Source organism: Mchenga conophoros, linkage group LG23, assembly GCF_057382185.1.
Source record: "Mchenga conophoros isolate Kocher_MC1m ecotype Shallow Benthic linkage group LG23, M_conophoros_male_GT1.1, whole genome shotgun sequence".
NCBI classification, from domain to species: Eukaryota; Metazoa; Chordata; class Actinopteri; order Cichliformes; family Cichlidae; genus Mchenga; species Mchenga conophoros.
In genome coordinates, this window is record NC_140547.1 from 24,654,092 (window position 1) to 24,670,935 (window position 16,844).

Genomic DNA, 16,844 nt, shown 5'->3' on the forward strand with positions numbered 1-16,844 from the left:
ACAAAGATAGCTTTTACTGTAGGCACAAAGACCGTGTATTATTGTTTAGTGCTTACATTGCAGTCTTGTGTTTCTGTGCTATATAAATAAAACTAAATTGAACTGAACTGAATTAAAGTGACTGGTTTGGTGAATGTTTTCTGTTTTGGAATGGGGAAAAAAACACAACATGAACACAAAGATCTGGGGTGGAAGTGGGTTGCAAAGTGGTTTGCAGATGTAGGACCAGGCTAAAGCAGCTTGTTATCAGACAGGGTGTGTAGTAAATTCTCAGCTGAGCCAGGGTGAGCTGATGCCAGCTGGCATTCAGATCAGCTGTTACCAGCTCAGGTTCACGGATTGCAGATTTTAGCTACTACCTGAAATAACTGCGCTTGTGTTGTTACTTTTATTTCTGCCCGGTGACTGTTTTCGTTTGTTTATTTGTTTTTGTGAGGTCACGTGACTTGTTTTTACACCATGGTTCAGTTGTAATTGGCTGACATGTAGCTAATGTGTCGAGTCCCGGGCACCTGTCTCAGTTGTTCTCAAAGGCTTTGAAAACAGCATCTAGAAATATAGCAGAAAAATACATAGATACCTGATAACACTTAAACATAAACATATACCATCAAATAAAACCACGCTTCGTTTTTTCCGTCGCACACTGAAGCTACACCTCTTGGTTTCTCAGCTCAACAACAGAATTAGCTGATTTAACCAAAGCCGGCATTAAACGCTACACGGCGAGAGTGAGCTTGCATGTTTTTTTCTTTCTTTTTCTTTTCCAGATATTTGTAGTCTGCATTAACATTCAGCCAAAGCAGCCTAGTTCACCCTCTGCAAGGAACTCAACATCATCCGAGCTGGCTGTAGCTGCGGGCGAAAACAACAAGGCTTTAAACGCACGCTGTCGAAGAAGAAACACTTTCAGTCTCTCAGAGCTCATTCTAATCGTGTGCTTCCTATTTTTGTTGCTTTTTTGTGTGTGTGTGTGTGTGTGTGTGTGTGTGTGTGTGTGTGTGTGTGTGTGTGTGTGTGTGTGTGTGTGTGTGTGTGTGTAAATCCCTTGCTGTTTGTGTGCTGTGCTACACTGCTGGGTGCTCTCTGTGTCTGCACGTTGGATATCAGGCACCCAGGGATCCTTAGAAGCAAGCATTACCAGTTAATGCACCTCTGAAGAGAGCATCTGCACTTAAGACAATTGTAGCACAGATGGGCGTGTGTGTGTGTGTGTGTGTGTGTGTGTGTGTGTGTGTGTGTGTGTGTGTGTGTGTGTGTGTGTGTGTGTGTGTGTGTGTGTGAAAGACAAAGAGAAAAGAGAGGATGATGGGAAATAAAGGGAGAGAGAGCTTCCTGGGTCTTTGCGTAAAATACGATCTGCGTTTCATTCCCCTCTCAATCCAAATCCGTTTTCCTCACCTCTCTTCTGGGTTCAAAACATTTGAGGTTTATTTTCAGGACCTTGCAGTCCTACCTTTTTTAACAACAACGACAGCAGCAAACACACACACACACTTCCTGGCTATCTAATTTTTGTAGAACCGGCTGTGTCTTCAAGGCAGGCTCACATTTGTACCATCAGTCCCACCGATTCGCTCCAGAAGCCCGAAGTAGAAAAACCACTTTGATGGCACAGGTGGTAAAAAGGGTGCTTTTGAAAAGCTTCTGGTCTGGAGAAATCTGAAGAGATGATCTGAAAACACACACGGTTTATCAAAGATCAACACAGAAGGCCACAGTTCTGGCACTGACGAACCAAGGATGCTCATGCTGTAGTTACCTGTTAGTTGGTTAATTATCTTTATTGGGTTCATTTATATCACAAGAACCTTCTCCTTAAAGAGCAGCCTGCATCTCATCTTCTGTTTTCCTTTAAATTTGACCGTTTTTTAGGCAGTGAACATTGTCCTGTACGATATGGTCTTTACCTAACTTGTGCATGAGGCGGATGTCGTTGGGATGTGACTCTATACAAGTAAAACTGGACCAGAGGTTGTTCGCAGGTTCTTTCCTCGATAGTGGCTGAAGAAGGATTTGTTTTGTCTTGCACCTTTTCAGCTGACACTGCGATTTACAGACCTCCAGTACGACTTTCAGGTGAGTTATATCACCTGTAAGGCGTCTTCCAGAATTACTAAAGGCAAACATCACACTCGCTACTTTCTGCTTTTGAAAAGTTTGCCTCGCTCAGAGCATGTGTGTGTTAGCAGCGCCTTTTCAGCTCCGGGGGACAGCAGGATGGACGCTAACAGATTGGACCCCCCATATGGCATGTGGTCCCATCCGGCAATAAATAAACTGGCTACTCTGACCTTTGTCTGCACCGAGCTCACAGTGAGCATGTGCTGCCGCTGGACGGTAGGAGCTCAGCAGGAGGGGAGGTCGTTCCTCCTCCTTCCTCTCTCGGTCCCCTCCTCTCCTCCCCACTCACTCTCTTTCAGTCCTACTTCTTCAGCGCTGGAGTCAGCGGTCCATCTCGCGCCGCAGATTGCCTCTGACAGCCGCGCTATTTCAAGTCGGCGGTTTGAGCTAAATTGGAGTGAGCAATACCACCTGTGCCTGCTGGAGGGCCGCTGTGGTTCGAGCTGTTGCTCTGCAGAGAGGAACTGGGAGGAAGGCGAGGTGTGGTGGGGTAGGAAGGAGAGAGCAAGAAGGGGGGTAAAAAAAAAGCTGCTACCTGCAACCATCAAAGCCTCTGTTTCACATGCAATCTGCCCAGCTGGCTCCCCTGTGAGGAGGGGTTAGCTCCAAGCAGAGCTGGATGTTCGCTGCTCTCGCTCTCTTTTTCTCACTCAAACATCCTCTTTTTTTTCTTCTATCTTCCCAGATCTCACTTTGTAGTCCTCACCCCTCTCTCTCTCTCTCTCTCTCTCTCTCTCTCTCTCTCTCTCTCTTCTGCAGGTGTAGATAATCCCATCTCTACTCTCTCTCTTTATCCTCCCAGACTTTTTTCCACCTCTTCTTCACACCTTGCTCTTTTGATTTACCCTCTTCTCTTTCACATTTTCCTTCAGGTTCTTTTCCTTTTCTTCTTAAAGAAACATTTATAATGTGGAAGACAAAAACAAATGGATTAAAAACTAAATACACCCCTGATTCAGTAGTTTGTGGAGCCACCTTTAACAACCATAAGTTGAAGTAATCATTCTATGTATGACGTTATCACTGTCTCACATCATTGTGGAGGAATTTTGGCCCACTCCTCTTTACAGCGATGCTGCAGATCATTAAAAATTTAAGGTTCTTAAGGTCCAACCACATAATCACTGCAGGACCTTGATTTGTTTCTTTTTCAGCTATTCTGTTGTACGTTTCTGCTCTGTTTGGGATCATTGTCCTCTTATATGACCCAATTTTGGTCCAAGTTGTAGCTGTCAGAGAGATGTCTTCACATTTTGTTAGAATACTTTGGTATAGAGAAGATTTCATGACTGCAGGCTGTCCACATCGTGTGGCTCCAGAATAAGCTCGAATCATGACCCCTCCACCACCGTGCCTACAGCTGGTATGAGGTGTTTGTGCTGATATTCCGAGTGTGGTTTTGTGCTTTATGGCCAAACATCACCACTTTGGTCTGATCTGGCCAAAGAACAGATGAGCAAAATACAGATTCAAATTTTTTGACCATTGCACACTCTGACCTTGAGGTAAAGTTCCTGGGATGTCCAGTCCTGGGAAGATTGTGCCATTGTTTCAACAAACACCTGAATGCTGCACACCAGGAAACCGCTAAAGCTTCTGCTGATGATCAGTTAATGTAGTGCAGTCGACAAGCACCAGCTGGCTACTACTTACCCTCTTAATACAAGCCAATGTGAAAGCAAGGATAAGGGTGTACTCACAGGACTGAGTAGGGTCCATCCATCCATCCATTCGCTTCTGCTTATCCTTTTCAGGGTCGCGGGGGGCGCTGGAGCCTATCCCAGCTGTCATAGGGCGAGAGGCAGGGTACACCCTGGACAGGTCGCTAGTCTGTCGCAGGGCTAACACACAGGGACAGACAACCATTCACACTCACATTCACTCGCACATTCACACCTAGTGGCAATTTGGATTATCCAATTAACCTATCCCCACAAGCTGCATGTCTTTGGACCATGGGAGGAAGCCGGAGTACCCGGAGAGAACCCACGCAAACACGGGGAGAACATGCAAACTCCACACAGAAAGACCCCGGCCTGATGGTGGAATTTAACTCAGGACCTTCTTGCTGTGCGGCAACAGTGCTAACCACCGTGCCCGACCCTGAGTAGGGTCATGGATGGATTATTCTGTCATGCTGATCTCTGTTAAAAGACTCACAATATTTCATTTCATTATCAGGTCCCAGTACCATCCCCATGAAACATTTGCAACCAGTAAGTAATTATATGTGTGTGAACATGTGAAAATGTTGTGCTTTTGCTCTTAAATAGATGCACTTTTCATTTAAAATATCAGGTCAAACTTTCCTAAGCAAATGAGAAAGAGGAAGCGCAGATTGTCACATCCACTTTAAAGTTTTTACAGCGCAGCATGAAACAAAGCAGAATGCACGTACTGCACATTGTTGCACACGTTGATCTTTTGTGGTTTGGGGCAAGAGAAGAAAACCCTGTTACACCCAGTCTTTCATAAACATTACTGCAGTTATGAAACGAGAAGACTCCAACTACCCTGGAACTGGCTCCTGTTCTAGCAGCGTGAGGTTAAAAGGGAAAGATTAAAGAATATTTCCGCCCTTTTGTGTTTTTCTTTTGTTATGTGAGGGGAAAGAGTCATCATAAAACCCTCGTTATATCTTAAAGAACCAATTATGTGATTTTCATATAGTGTTCGATTTATCTTAAGATTGTGAAACTCTTTCAAAAACATCCTTTAAAAGACAAACTCTTACTTGGAAAGTCGTGAATTATGACAGAGAAATCTGCACAGATCCCATGTGGGGAGACACTGAAGGTTAGAAACCTGGTCAAATTATACCTTCAACATTCCTGCTCACCTTAAATCTATAGTTACAAACACACACAAGCCTTTTATAAGCTAGCAAGAGTTTAATTCAATATAGGGAAACATTCACAATTCCTTTTCAGTAGCTTTTGTCATGTTTTTTAGTTTGTTCACAGAAACAAAACTCTTTCAAGAGGAAAGCTGCGCTGCTGGACTTAACAAGAGAGATTTACAGCAGCAAAAATCTGGTGCTTCTAGCCAAGCTGTAATTTAAGTAATAAAAGACTCACATTGTGATGAAAATGGTTTTATTTTCATACGACGTTACATTTCCGCACATTCGTATTGACGTTCTGATTTGTCAGCGATCCAAAGCCCGGTAGGCATTTACAGAAGTGCTGCACAGTTTTAAAGTTGAATCAGTAATCATTACAAATTCATCCATGAACAAAATGTACAAACCCACGCAAAATTTATTTTAAATTCAACATCCCAGAGTTTGCAGAGTTATAAAACCCCCTGTGTCAGAGCAAATTTCAAAACCAAGCCAAACTAAATTTTTACACTAAATTTAGTTTGAGATAAAAACTCCGGGCTTCACCACACTGATCTGCAAGTACTGTTGCAAAAAACTGCACTCCAATCGATACCTCTGGTATACCACTGAAGAACTCTGGAAACTTCAGTTCCAGAAATTTTCTGTAACACAGATGAAACTTGCAAAATTATGAAATAAATTCCATTGAATGCCTGATACACACTCACCGTATGCTTACGGACATCGATCGTAGGTGAAAAGTTGCAAAAACGAATGAAGGCAAATAAAAAGATAATACAGTGATAGAAAGAAGAAATTAATCATACTGTAATACTGTACATGTAAACTGTCTGTCTACTCCTGAAACATCAGGATTTCAGCAAACAAACCTGGCGCACAGGGACAGTTTAGACCCCTTAGGGATGCATGGCTCAGTCACACAGCTGACAGTTGGACTGCAACCTCTTTGAGAATAGAAAAAACTAGTGGTTGCATGGATTTGTTTGTTTTGGGGGGTTTTTTGCTTTCAGTTATTGATTGTAAGAAGTTACAACAAATAACCAGTCTGCCTCACAAGGTGACTGAGAACAGTCACGTTTGACTCAAACTCCCTGCAATCACTCTCAGAATGATTGCCAACAGATTGCAATCAATCTGGGTCAATCTGCACTGATGACTGCAATTCGTCTGCGACGTGGCACTGGTTGTATTCTGGTTGTAGTCTAATTTAAAATCAATGTCATTTTACTGTAAAATCTCTGTCCTGCAACAACTGCATCACTGTTCGTGGAAGAATTTCTGAATTCATGTTTTTGATCTACGTATTTCAAACTGGACCCTGGTTCAAGATAATGAAAATGAATGTCTATATATGCAGACAGCAAAAGATTGAATTTATTATTATATCATTATCACAAACAGAGTGCGTATAATTACCAACCTGACCCCAATTCAACTGCAAACTAATAGCGGACTGATTCTTTGTAATTGCTGTTTTATTTCCATCCTTCATGCACCAAAGCCGGTCTGAAGAAGACGACTGACACACACACCTGGTCTCCAAAATCCAGAGTGTATTGCACATGGTTGCAATAATTTTGGTTTCCACATACTATTTCCCTTGTGTGGTTTAGCAACTAGTTAGCAGTGGGCTAAAATGACCCAATTATACCATAAAAACATGTGCCAAGTATATCAGGTTGCCATAATGTAACAGGCCACAGTGTTTGTGTGCTATTTAGGAGCAGCTCAACTAGAAAATAGAACACAAATAAATTCACAAATAAATACATAGATTTAAGCGTGAATCAGTGGCAATGGCATTTTTATTTATATAATGTATTTCATTATATGTCAACTCAATGTGCTTAACAAACAAACCTGTGTAGGTTTACGATGCCTCAAGGCAGCAAAAAAACAGCAACACCTGTTAAGTGTAATTAATTAATAAAGAATAATATATGTATTTTTAAAGCAAATAAGGAGAGAATTACAGGATAATTCAACATTTAATAAAAACTAAATAAATGCAGTAAATTTAGAAGAAAAATAAAACAGAAAACCCTATTAGTTTAACCAATAAACAGCATAAAAAGTTGCACATCATTTCTTTATTAATTTATTTATGTTTAAATAATTATTTTTAATTATCTTGTTATGTCTTTATTTTGGCAGTTTCAGCCATATAGTATCCATATAGTCCCGATCATTTTACAAACGTAAACCATTTCTGGGTTTTTTTGTATTGCTTATTAAGAAATTTGCTTAATCCTGATTGGTGCTCAGAAGCACATGACATCACCATTTCCCAACTGATCCCTGCTCACTTCCACCCTGTCATCATTGGAGGGAAATCTAAACATAACAATCCTTAAAATGACATATATGGTATATAATAAATTTTGTTGCTGCTGCAAGTTCTAACATGAATCAGCACCGTCATGAGTGAGAAGCCAAAATGTCCCTTAGATAGAAATAGCACATGTCTGTGCTGCTTTAGTCCGCCAGACGGGCTGATGAGCGCACACTAGGAGGAAGGAAGGGAAGGGGGGGTGGGTAGACTGTCTGAGTTTAGGCTCCATCCTCCTCCTCCTCATCCCGGGCAGGATACAGTAGGCATCATTTAGTGGAGAGAGCGGTGGAAACAGTGTGGGGTTAGCCACGAGGTCGCCACACTTACTGCACGGCCGAGCTCATTTCCACTGCTGTCCACAGCTCAGGCTTCCCCTCAGAGAGACAGAGAGAGAGAGAGAGAGAGAGGGGGAAAGGGAAAGGGAAGGAGGGGGGAGAAGAGCAGCCAGTGAAATGGCTCATTCACTTTCTGATCACAGCCTGACACACTCAAACTGACGTGCACACACAGCCAGTCAAACACACACAGACATCGCAGCCTGTCTTCATTGTGCGGTTATTTGCTATTTTCGTCCCTCACTTCCCCAGTGTCAGGAAATATTTCCTCAGCCCTGACAGTTCACTTTGTGATTGCCATCTCATACCAGACTCGCCAGATTTCATCAAAATAAGCTTCTTTGTTCATGCATCACGTTATTTTTTTTTCTTCAAATTTTCTTTTTGGTAATTTCTGCAGACAAAAGTAGAATAAACCAGAGTGCACGCGCTCAGTCGCAGCACGCTAATCCCTTTCTCAAACTAATCTGATAAGTGCAGCTAATGATATTTCACTGAGTCAAAGAGGATATAGCTGTCATACACTGGAAGCCCGCTTGCATCCTTTCCTTGCATTCCCCCCTTACACACTCACACAGATTTATGTGCAGGCATCCCCGAAGGCACGGCGGTGCTGAACCAATCCGCTGTTGTTGACTTGTACCTCTGCCAACTCTCACTATGAAGACATCTGATCAGCCAAACGGTCGAATACCTGAGCTACACTCCCGTGCTAACGCCGCACGCAGCACTGAGCGCGAGTCCGTTCGCCGTCTGCTCAGAGTAGAAGCTGCAACACAAAGCGGCCAAATTTGGTGTCAGTGTGTCTCGTGTATCCAGGCCCTGATTTCACAGTGCAGGGAGAAGCTACAGGTTCAAGAAATTTCACAGAAAAACAGAAAAAAAACACCTGTTCAGCATGAGAACGCATGCTGGGATTGTTAGAAAAATCAAGCTTCTCTACAAAAGATGTGACAAAATATTCAAGCTACCCGAGAGATGTTTAAAAAAAGAAACTTTTTGAATAGATAAGAGCTGCAAACCAGGTTCTGCTGCTACCAGATGAAACCCAAACTCAGTTTTGACAACACTGTGAAGGGATTTCAACTTTACTTTTTTCTTTTTTTAAATTTGGCAGGAAAAAAGGCACATTAATGGACACCAGTATACCAAAAATATGAAATGCAAACATGCCAGATTATAGCAGAACTGCTAATTTACATGTGTAGTCCCGTTTTACTGCCTTCATGCTAACGTGGCAAATCTCCAGGTGGCCCTCAGGACATTTCCTGGTATTTAAGTAAGTGAATTTTATTCATATAGCACATCTGAAACCAAAGCACTTTACAACAGAAAAAAGGTATGTTTTCATCTTGAAGGCAGTCACAGCTGATGCTTGTCTGAGGTCAGTTTTGATCGCCTGATGGTGAAGACTGATTAGGAAGCAGCATATCCACCACATAATCAAGCTGTAAGTACAAAGAGTGACACTTTATAGCAGATTCCTTAATGCAAAGGAAATCCAGTGCAAGTTCTGACTACTTGTAAACGAGCAGGAGATGATTGACTGACTCCAGTATGCAGTGCGGTAACAGTAGTCCAGTCTACGCGTAACATAAGCATGCATAACCCTTTCCACATCTGATGGATTTAAAGAAAGATGTAACTCTTAAAGCAAACAAACTCTACTTAACCTCGGGTAGGGCTTTCCGTCTCTGCGACGCTTGGTTACGATTATGGTTGTGCTTGATAATAGTTCCAAAATTTGTATTCTTAATATCAGGCCAATCTAAAATCTAAAAGTACGGTTATTCTGAGCACAAATGAGGGTTTCTTATCTCGAGCACCATCTACTGTTAACCCAGTATTTGCTCTGGTTTGACACAGTTAAGCATTACACTTTTAAAGCTTAGATTTTAATGCTTACAGTTACTGAGTGCTTTTATCCCAAAATGAATGTGGCAAATGTAATCATGAATACACAGACGGTAAACTTTTCACGTATTCATCTTAAACTTTACTGCTGTTTATTAGACATGATATGATCAACTAAAGTGCATTTCTCCTGTTTTTCCTTGTGTGAGAAAATTTTTTGCTCTTTCTTCATTTATTCAGAGGGAAAAACAGGTCAAACTGTTTGCAGTTAGTACAAGTACTTAAATCTATATATGTACTAACAGAGTCAGAGTATCAGTAGCAGTAATATTCCCAGTTTCCTAATTTTCTTGGATTGTGTCCTTTTTTCATGTTGCTAGGCTCCACTCTGATAACTAAAAATCACTCTCACTCTGATTGTAAACTTGTCTCCGATACAGTTTCCCTCCACGGCCTCGGTGTCTCATCAAGGGATCGATACTACCACACACCACAGCCCTTTACTCACACTCCAGTCTGGCAGTAAGGGATTGCAGGAAGCCCGCGGGTCAATGGCCCGGGTCCCAGTCAGTTGATGGCCGTTCGTTAAAGAGCGGTCGACACGGCGGAGTTGGGTGTTAACGGTGTCAGGCCTGATACTCCCGCCGGGCCGTTTTCTCCTAATGACCACCCAATCAATAGCCGTCTGCCCTCAGTACTGACCAATCACATTGACATCTCTTGCTGACACATTGAGCCAGTGGGAAGAGGAAGTTGCAGCTGTGCTGCAGGTCTACCACTTCTGTGAGTATACTGGAGGACATGTTAGTACCATAGTCACTGTCCCAAGAACAGCTTTATTAACAACACCTCTCAGCTAACTTGAAACTGGATCAGGACTACTTTTAGCTCACTCAGTTACATATCAGTTATGTTAGCATGGTAGTATCTCAACCACTGCATTACTATTTCATCCACTGATCTGCTGCTTTTAATTAATACTATATTTAAAAACTACTCATTACTTTTAGTAACCACTTTTATTAATTATTTGATACATTTAGCTAAAGCTAAAGTTAGTTAGGGTTAGCGTCATTTTGACTGATAATTTTGGCAAAATTGCCGGTTTAGCTAGCTTTTTCAACTGTTTACTCATTGTGATTACCTAATACTTGTCTTTATCCACACCATTTTTAAGTGTTTAAATTGCAGTTTTATCTGTTGCAAGTTTATCTGTTGAGATTTTTCAGTCACATGACAATAACTTGTCAGTCATTTCAGATGTGCAACCCTGTTAAGTTAATGAGAGCACTCAGTGACTATCTGACAGCCACCGGTCGCAAGGGAAGAAAATTCCCTGACTTGCTGGCAAAAACTTCCTCGTGATCCTTTTGATCATGACAGCAGATTGCCGTAGTCGCCTCTGCTTTACATGAAAGATGCTGATTTGCAAATTTTTCTGCATGCTCTCACAATTTATTTAAAATTTACCAAAGCGTGTCTTGAACAGAGAATGGTGTCCTCAAAGTTCGCTTTTGCCACTCTGTAGGTAGCAGGTGTTTGCAGATAAATCAGTGTCTTCTATGCAAACTACAGGCGACAATCTGAATACTACCAAAACAACTACAAGGAGATTTACTTTACTTTACTTGAGTTCATCTCAAGCAATGAGTAGACATTTTTCCCTTATGACCTAGATAACTTTTGAGCAATATGAAAGCCCAAGAGTTTTAGCTATTTGCTAACTTTTTTTTTTACTTTTAGTTAGTTAGTTTTTCAGTTAATCTTTTATTTTTAGCTAGTGGTTGAATTTGCCTAACTGTAGTTTGACCTACAATAGTTTACAATAGCGTATCCATACCTTCAGCTTAATTTTTCTTGATAACCTTAGGCAACTGTTTCAACAGCACAATTTGATTTATCCATATAATTTCCAACTATGTATTCAATAGCAATTTTACTGCAAGTCCTAGCTTACTTTTACCTAATAATTTCTAACATTTTCCTCTTAACTTTAGCTAGCTTTTTTAGCAAACTGCTAAATTAGCATATCTGCACAGTTAGATAACAGTTTCCAGCTGTTTATCTGTACCTTAATCTAATAATTTCCAGGTTTCTATTATTAATTTTATCCCACTATTTCAGTCGTTTATCTAATATGTGAAACTAATCATTTCATTTGTTTGTTCATACAATTTCCAACTGTTTATTCATGCCTTAAGCTAGCAATTTCAGCTGCAAGTCAAAACTTAGTTTGATCAAATAGCTTTTTGGGTTGTTTATTGTGTATTATTGGCAACAGCAAATTATGCATATTTATACTGTTAGAGAATCATTTTCAGCTGTTTACTGGTATCTATTAATTACTCATTTCTGAGTTTTTATACATTATTGTTAACCATTCAATTCAGCTGTTGAACTATTTTAGCTGTTTGTATTTACTGTCATTTCATTTTGAACATTTCACAATAATGTTAGCTAATAATAATTCATTTAAACGGGTTACCTTTATCTATACTATTAATTCAAATACCACAAATATTTCATATTTTTTCTTTCAGTCTTTGTGTTTTTTCTGCTCAAAGCAAACATAAATATTTATTTTTTTCTTTATGTAATTATGTTTTTATTTATTTGTTCCTTTATTCAGATTAGACAGCTAATCCTTCCACGTGGAAACTGCAGAAGTACCCTACCACCAGTAGTTTTACCCAGTTTGGGAATCACTGGGTTATGTGATGACTTTTATATGAATTAACTTTTAACAGGCTACATTTAGAGTGCTTATGTTAAAGAGACTTAATTTGTTTCAATTGTAATCGTTTGTGTCAGACTGTAGTGATTACTAATGGCGCTTAGCCTCTTCTATTTGCAGAAACAGACTTCAAAATACTGCATTGGGCTTTTTTTTTCTCTTTTTTTGCTTCTGTGACAAATTCACCTGTGTCTCTGCTGGTGAACTTGTTTCTTTTTCCCTCTTTTCTCTTTTGGGGCGAGATATTTTTATCAGCTCCATGGGGTTTCTTTTTGTATTTCTGCCTCTGTCTCTCTCTCTATGCTCTTGTCAGCTTTTTGGCATTTTTTTTTTATTTGCAAATAAACCAAAACCAAAAATATTTATATCTAAATAAAACCAGGAGGTGTTTGAACGTAGCTGGCATTGTTCCCTGTGACACCTCAAATCACCAGCCCTTTCCTCAAACCCATCCATCTATCCGTCACTGCGTGCAGCATCACGGTTTTGTATGTTTGTTTAGAGTGAAGGGGCAGGAAATGGACGAGTTGTGGAGATGAAAGGGGATTCAGGCCACGTGGCAGCGCCTACACTGGAGCCTCAGTCCTCTGTGTCTGTCGCTGAGTCCCTCTGTCTGTCCATCTGTCCCTGCACTCTCAAAGAGACGTTTATCCCACCACAAGGGTCATTCAGAACACACACACACACACATATATACAGAGAAAAAAGAAAGAAAGAAGCACACCCTCTTCTGACTGGACAAATGGACACTCGGTGATGAGTGAGGCTCTTCAGGGCGCTTTAATCGTCCTGTCCAATGAAAGTAAAGAGCTTTGTTTTTAACCTAAAAGCTGACTAATGCCTAAGATACTTGTAGGACAAAACAGGCAGAGAGCACACCTTCTGTTGATCTGTTTTTATTGCACAGATTAAAGCAAAGAGACATTGCAAATACAGATTTTTGTGAGCTAAGAAAATAAGCATTTTTCCAGTGTTTCTTTTTTTTCTTTAATGGTTAATAACCCACATTTGAAGACGCATGTTTTCACTGTGACGACATTGTTATACATCAAATTGCTTTGTAGTACTTTCTGCAATCAAGATAGCTATCACTTTATCCGGCTCTGCTCCACAGCTTTGAAATGCTGCACAGACACAGAGAACAAATCAGCAATAAAATCGATTGTTTTTTCAATGGAGTTTGGAATTAAAACACTGCATGAAGAACAGGCACAAAAATCCCTTCTTGTACAGTGAAAAGTGCATTATCTGACATTACAGCACGGCTGCACAGCTTACAATACTTTGCTACTTGAGCTCATTCATAAAAGAAGAGAAGAAAAAAAAGCAGGAAAAAAATGATTCATATCAACACATTATGAGCGTTTCTGTCTTACTGTGAGCGCCGAACATCACATTCAACTTGACATGATGTTGAATAAATGGGAATCGTGTACATGATGTAGAAAATTTCCGGTTACATAAACTGATAAGTCCCACCTTAGCTCTACCGAAATGAAACGGTATATCTGAGAGGAGCTGGCGATGGAGTATTTTCAGTAGATGTGACAATGTGACATCATGCTGAGGGGAAATGAGCAGGAGCAGAGATATATTCCCCCCCAAAAAATAAAAAATCTACCGGCTCTATCCCTGAGCTTTACTGACAAAAATGTCTTTAGGTGGTGAGGATTATGGATTAATCTATAATAACTAGTGAAGGGAAAGAGAAAGGAAGGAGAGAAAAAAAACAGTCTCTGGAGCCTCGAGTCTGAGATACTAGCACGAGAAATACTGCCTCATCATCTAATGTTCCCGCTAATATTCCCAAATTATATCGTTTAGACCTGTATCAGCGCTCCAGAATTAATCATCATTTCTTTGACACTGCCCATCCCCAGAGTTCATTAAATAAACAATTTCCCCTCCTCTAATTTCTACAAGTTGTGAAGTCATTTTTTTTTTCTTTTCGGTCCCCTTCGCCCCCGCCCCCAACCCCTCCATTTCTTCATAATCTGTTTATCCGCAAGTGTCGCATTACATTTGCAAAGCAGCTGGGGGGACCACTGCCATCTTGTATGGAGGGGCTTCAGCGTGATTACCCGGCCTCGTATTTGGCGCGCACTCAGACTTGTCAAATCCTTTGATCTGAACTGTCTTCATAATCACTTCAAAAAGTCTTCCTGAGAGCGTGAGGGCTTTACAAATGGGCTTCCCACTTTCACAGGGCTACACTCGTACTGCCTCTCAGTCTCTCTGGTTGGGTGTGTGTGCTTCCATGTCTGCTTTAGCCTCTGCTTTTCTATTAGTGGGCTAGAAAAGCGTTGTGTTCATTCTTCTCCACCTTTATCGTGGAAAAAAGACAACTAAGCATCTTCTCCAACCTGCGCGTCATATTAAGCCATTATAATGTCACCAATTCAATTGGAGGTTTGATTTCAGCATTATGTCTAAAGTGGGACGAGTGCTAGGTCAGGTGCATCCAAAACTAGGGCACAGACTTCTTAAACAGTCTATTAGTACAGTTAACTGGGAATTGAGACATTATTTGTCGTAATGTTACTTTAAAATGTTTTCATGGTCAAAAAACCTGCTGGGTGACTCCTAGTGGCTCATTCTGCTCCCACCCTGTCAGTCAAAGTGGCCACACCCTCAATAAACCCTCAATAAATAGGCCTTATTATAACTTCAATTAAAGGTCACCTCCTGTACAGAGCTAAATCAGCATAAAGAGCAAAACTATTAATTGGACTGGGCTGTAAACATGTTTATTTCTAATGTAAAGTTTGGCTGTTTAACGTGGGAGTCTATGGGGGTTGACTCATGTTTAGAGCCAGCCTCAAGTGGCCATTAGGGGAACTTTTTGCCACTGATGCTTGGCGTACAAACCCGTGCCTGTCAGAGATCTTTTATTTTTGTTATATCACACACTAAAGAGAATGAAAAGTTAGTTAACTGCCACAAATGGCATTTATATTAGCTAAAGATATGCATTATTAGCAGCATGTTTAAACCTAATATAAAGATGAAAATTTTAACTTGGGAGTCTCATGTTCAGATCCAGCCTCGAGTGTCCATTGGAGGAACTGCAGTCTCGGTATGCATCCATGCTAATAGTACAAATACAGCCAAGCTCCATAAGTATTATTTATAATGTGCTAAACAGTGGATAATATAGCAAATCATCAGCAAAACAGTAAATGATTCAGGCAGGGATGTTCTGAGCAGAAGCCCTTCCTCCACTTGCAAACTTGCAACCGTCATTTGCTGTAGTCGCTGCAGTTACTGCAGTAAACGCTGTAATGACCCTTTAAACACCTTTAACTTCCACACAGTGAAAACACCTGTGTGGGTGGTGTGCACAGCCCTGCAATTAGGCCACAGCTTGTAGCCCTCCATCGCTTCAGTTTGACTGAGATTTATGTGTACGCCTATTGCTGCTTCTGTTTAGTCATATGCATATATTATATACAGTGTAATGTGAAGTCCCTGCCCCTCCCTCCTTGTGTTGGGGGGTTTACATATGTACTTCTTTTGTAGTTCATTATCTAAATAGCTGCACATTTCCTTCCTTCTTTCTCTGATATATCCGTCGGTCTACCGCTGGATTTTGGGGGGAAAAGCCTGAACTGATAGAGATAATGGTGGCCTTTAAGTATATTTTTAATAACCTGCCCCTGCTGTGCCACCTGAATGTCCCCTCTCTCCCTCACTCTACATGGATAGATGGATGGACGGAGGTGGAAGTGGTGACGGTGGCAGCAGCAGTGGCAGCAGTGGCGACAGGGGAGGTGAGGAGGTGTAAAAGGAGCACCCCCACCCTCCTTCATTCTGCGCTTCAACAATAGCATTTGCATATTTTTATACTCTGTCTTCCTCTCTCCCTCTCTCAAAGAAAACAGCCTGAAGCGTGAATACTCCAGCAGCAGGCGTGCAGAGGAAAACGGAAGCTGGGGAGACGACGTGTCCGCTTTCGCTGGGGGGAGAGAGAGAGAGAGACAGTGCAAGCACACACACACACACACACACACACATGCAACCCTTACCTCCAGAGGTGTTGCATCAGGGGTGAGGATGAAGGGGGGGGGGGGGGGGGGGGGACAGGGGGGCAAGGAGGGGTGACCAAAGTTTGGTGTGTGTGTTTGAGTATATATGAATGTGTGTGTGCACCAGGGGAGTGTGGCGCTCCTGAAAGAGACAAAGAAGAAAGCAGACATTAGAATCAGATGGACACACTGTAAAAAAATAAATACATAAATGCAAAGAAATTTATTAAATCAATTAATACTGAAGACAACAGAAAAAATGCAGTGAAATGAGCTAAGAAGAGCTGTTTCATTGTACTTCAGCTTTTTCATTTTGTGCTACTTTACACCAATTCTTCACTAAATTTCAAATATTATGATTTTACTCTGTGTTTTTTAACATATATTAATTTGAGTTACCTAAGTAATAAAGTAGTTTTAGAATATGATCCTCTCTTAAGAGCTAAACCCCCCAAAAGGTCATTTTCAGCAAGGTAGAAATGCTGCTTACACACTGATACATGGATAATAATTATTAGATTATATAATATAAAATAATATAACACTTACAGGGGACATTTATTCACTGTGTGTGCTGTATTTTGAGAACTTTTTG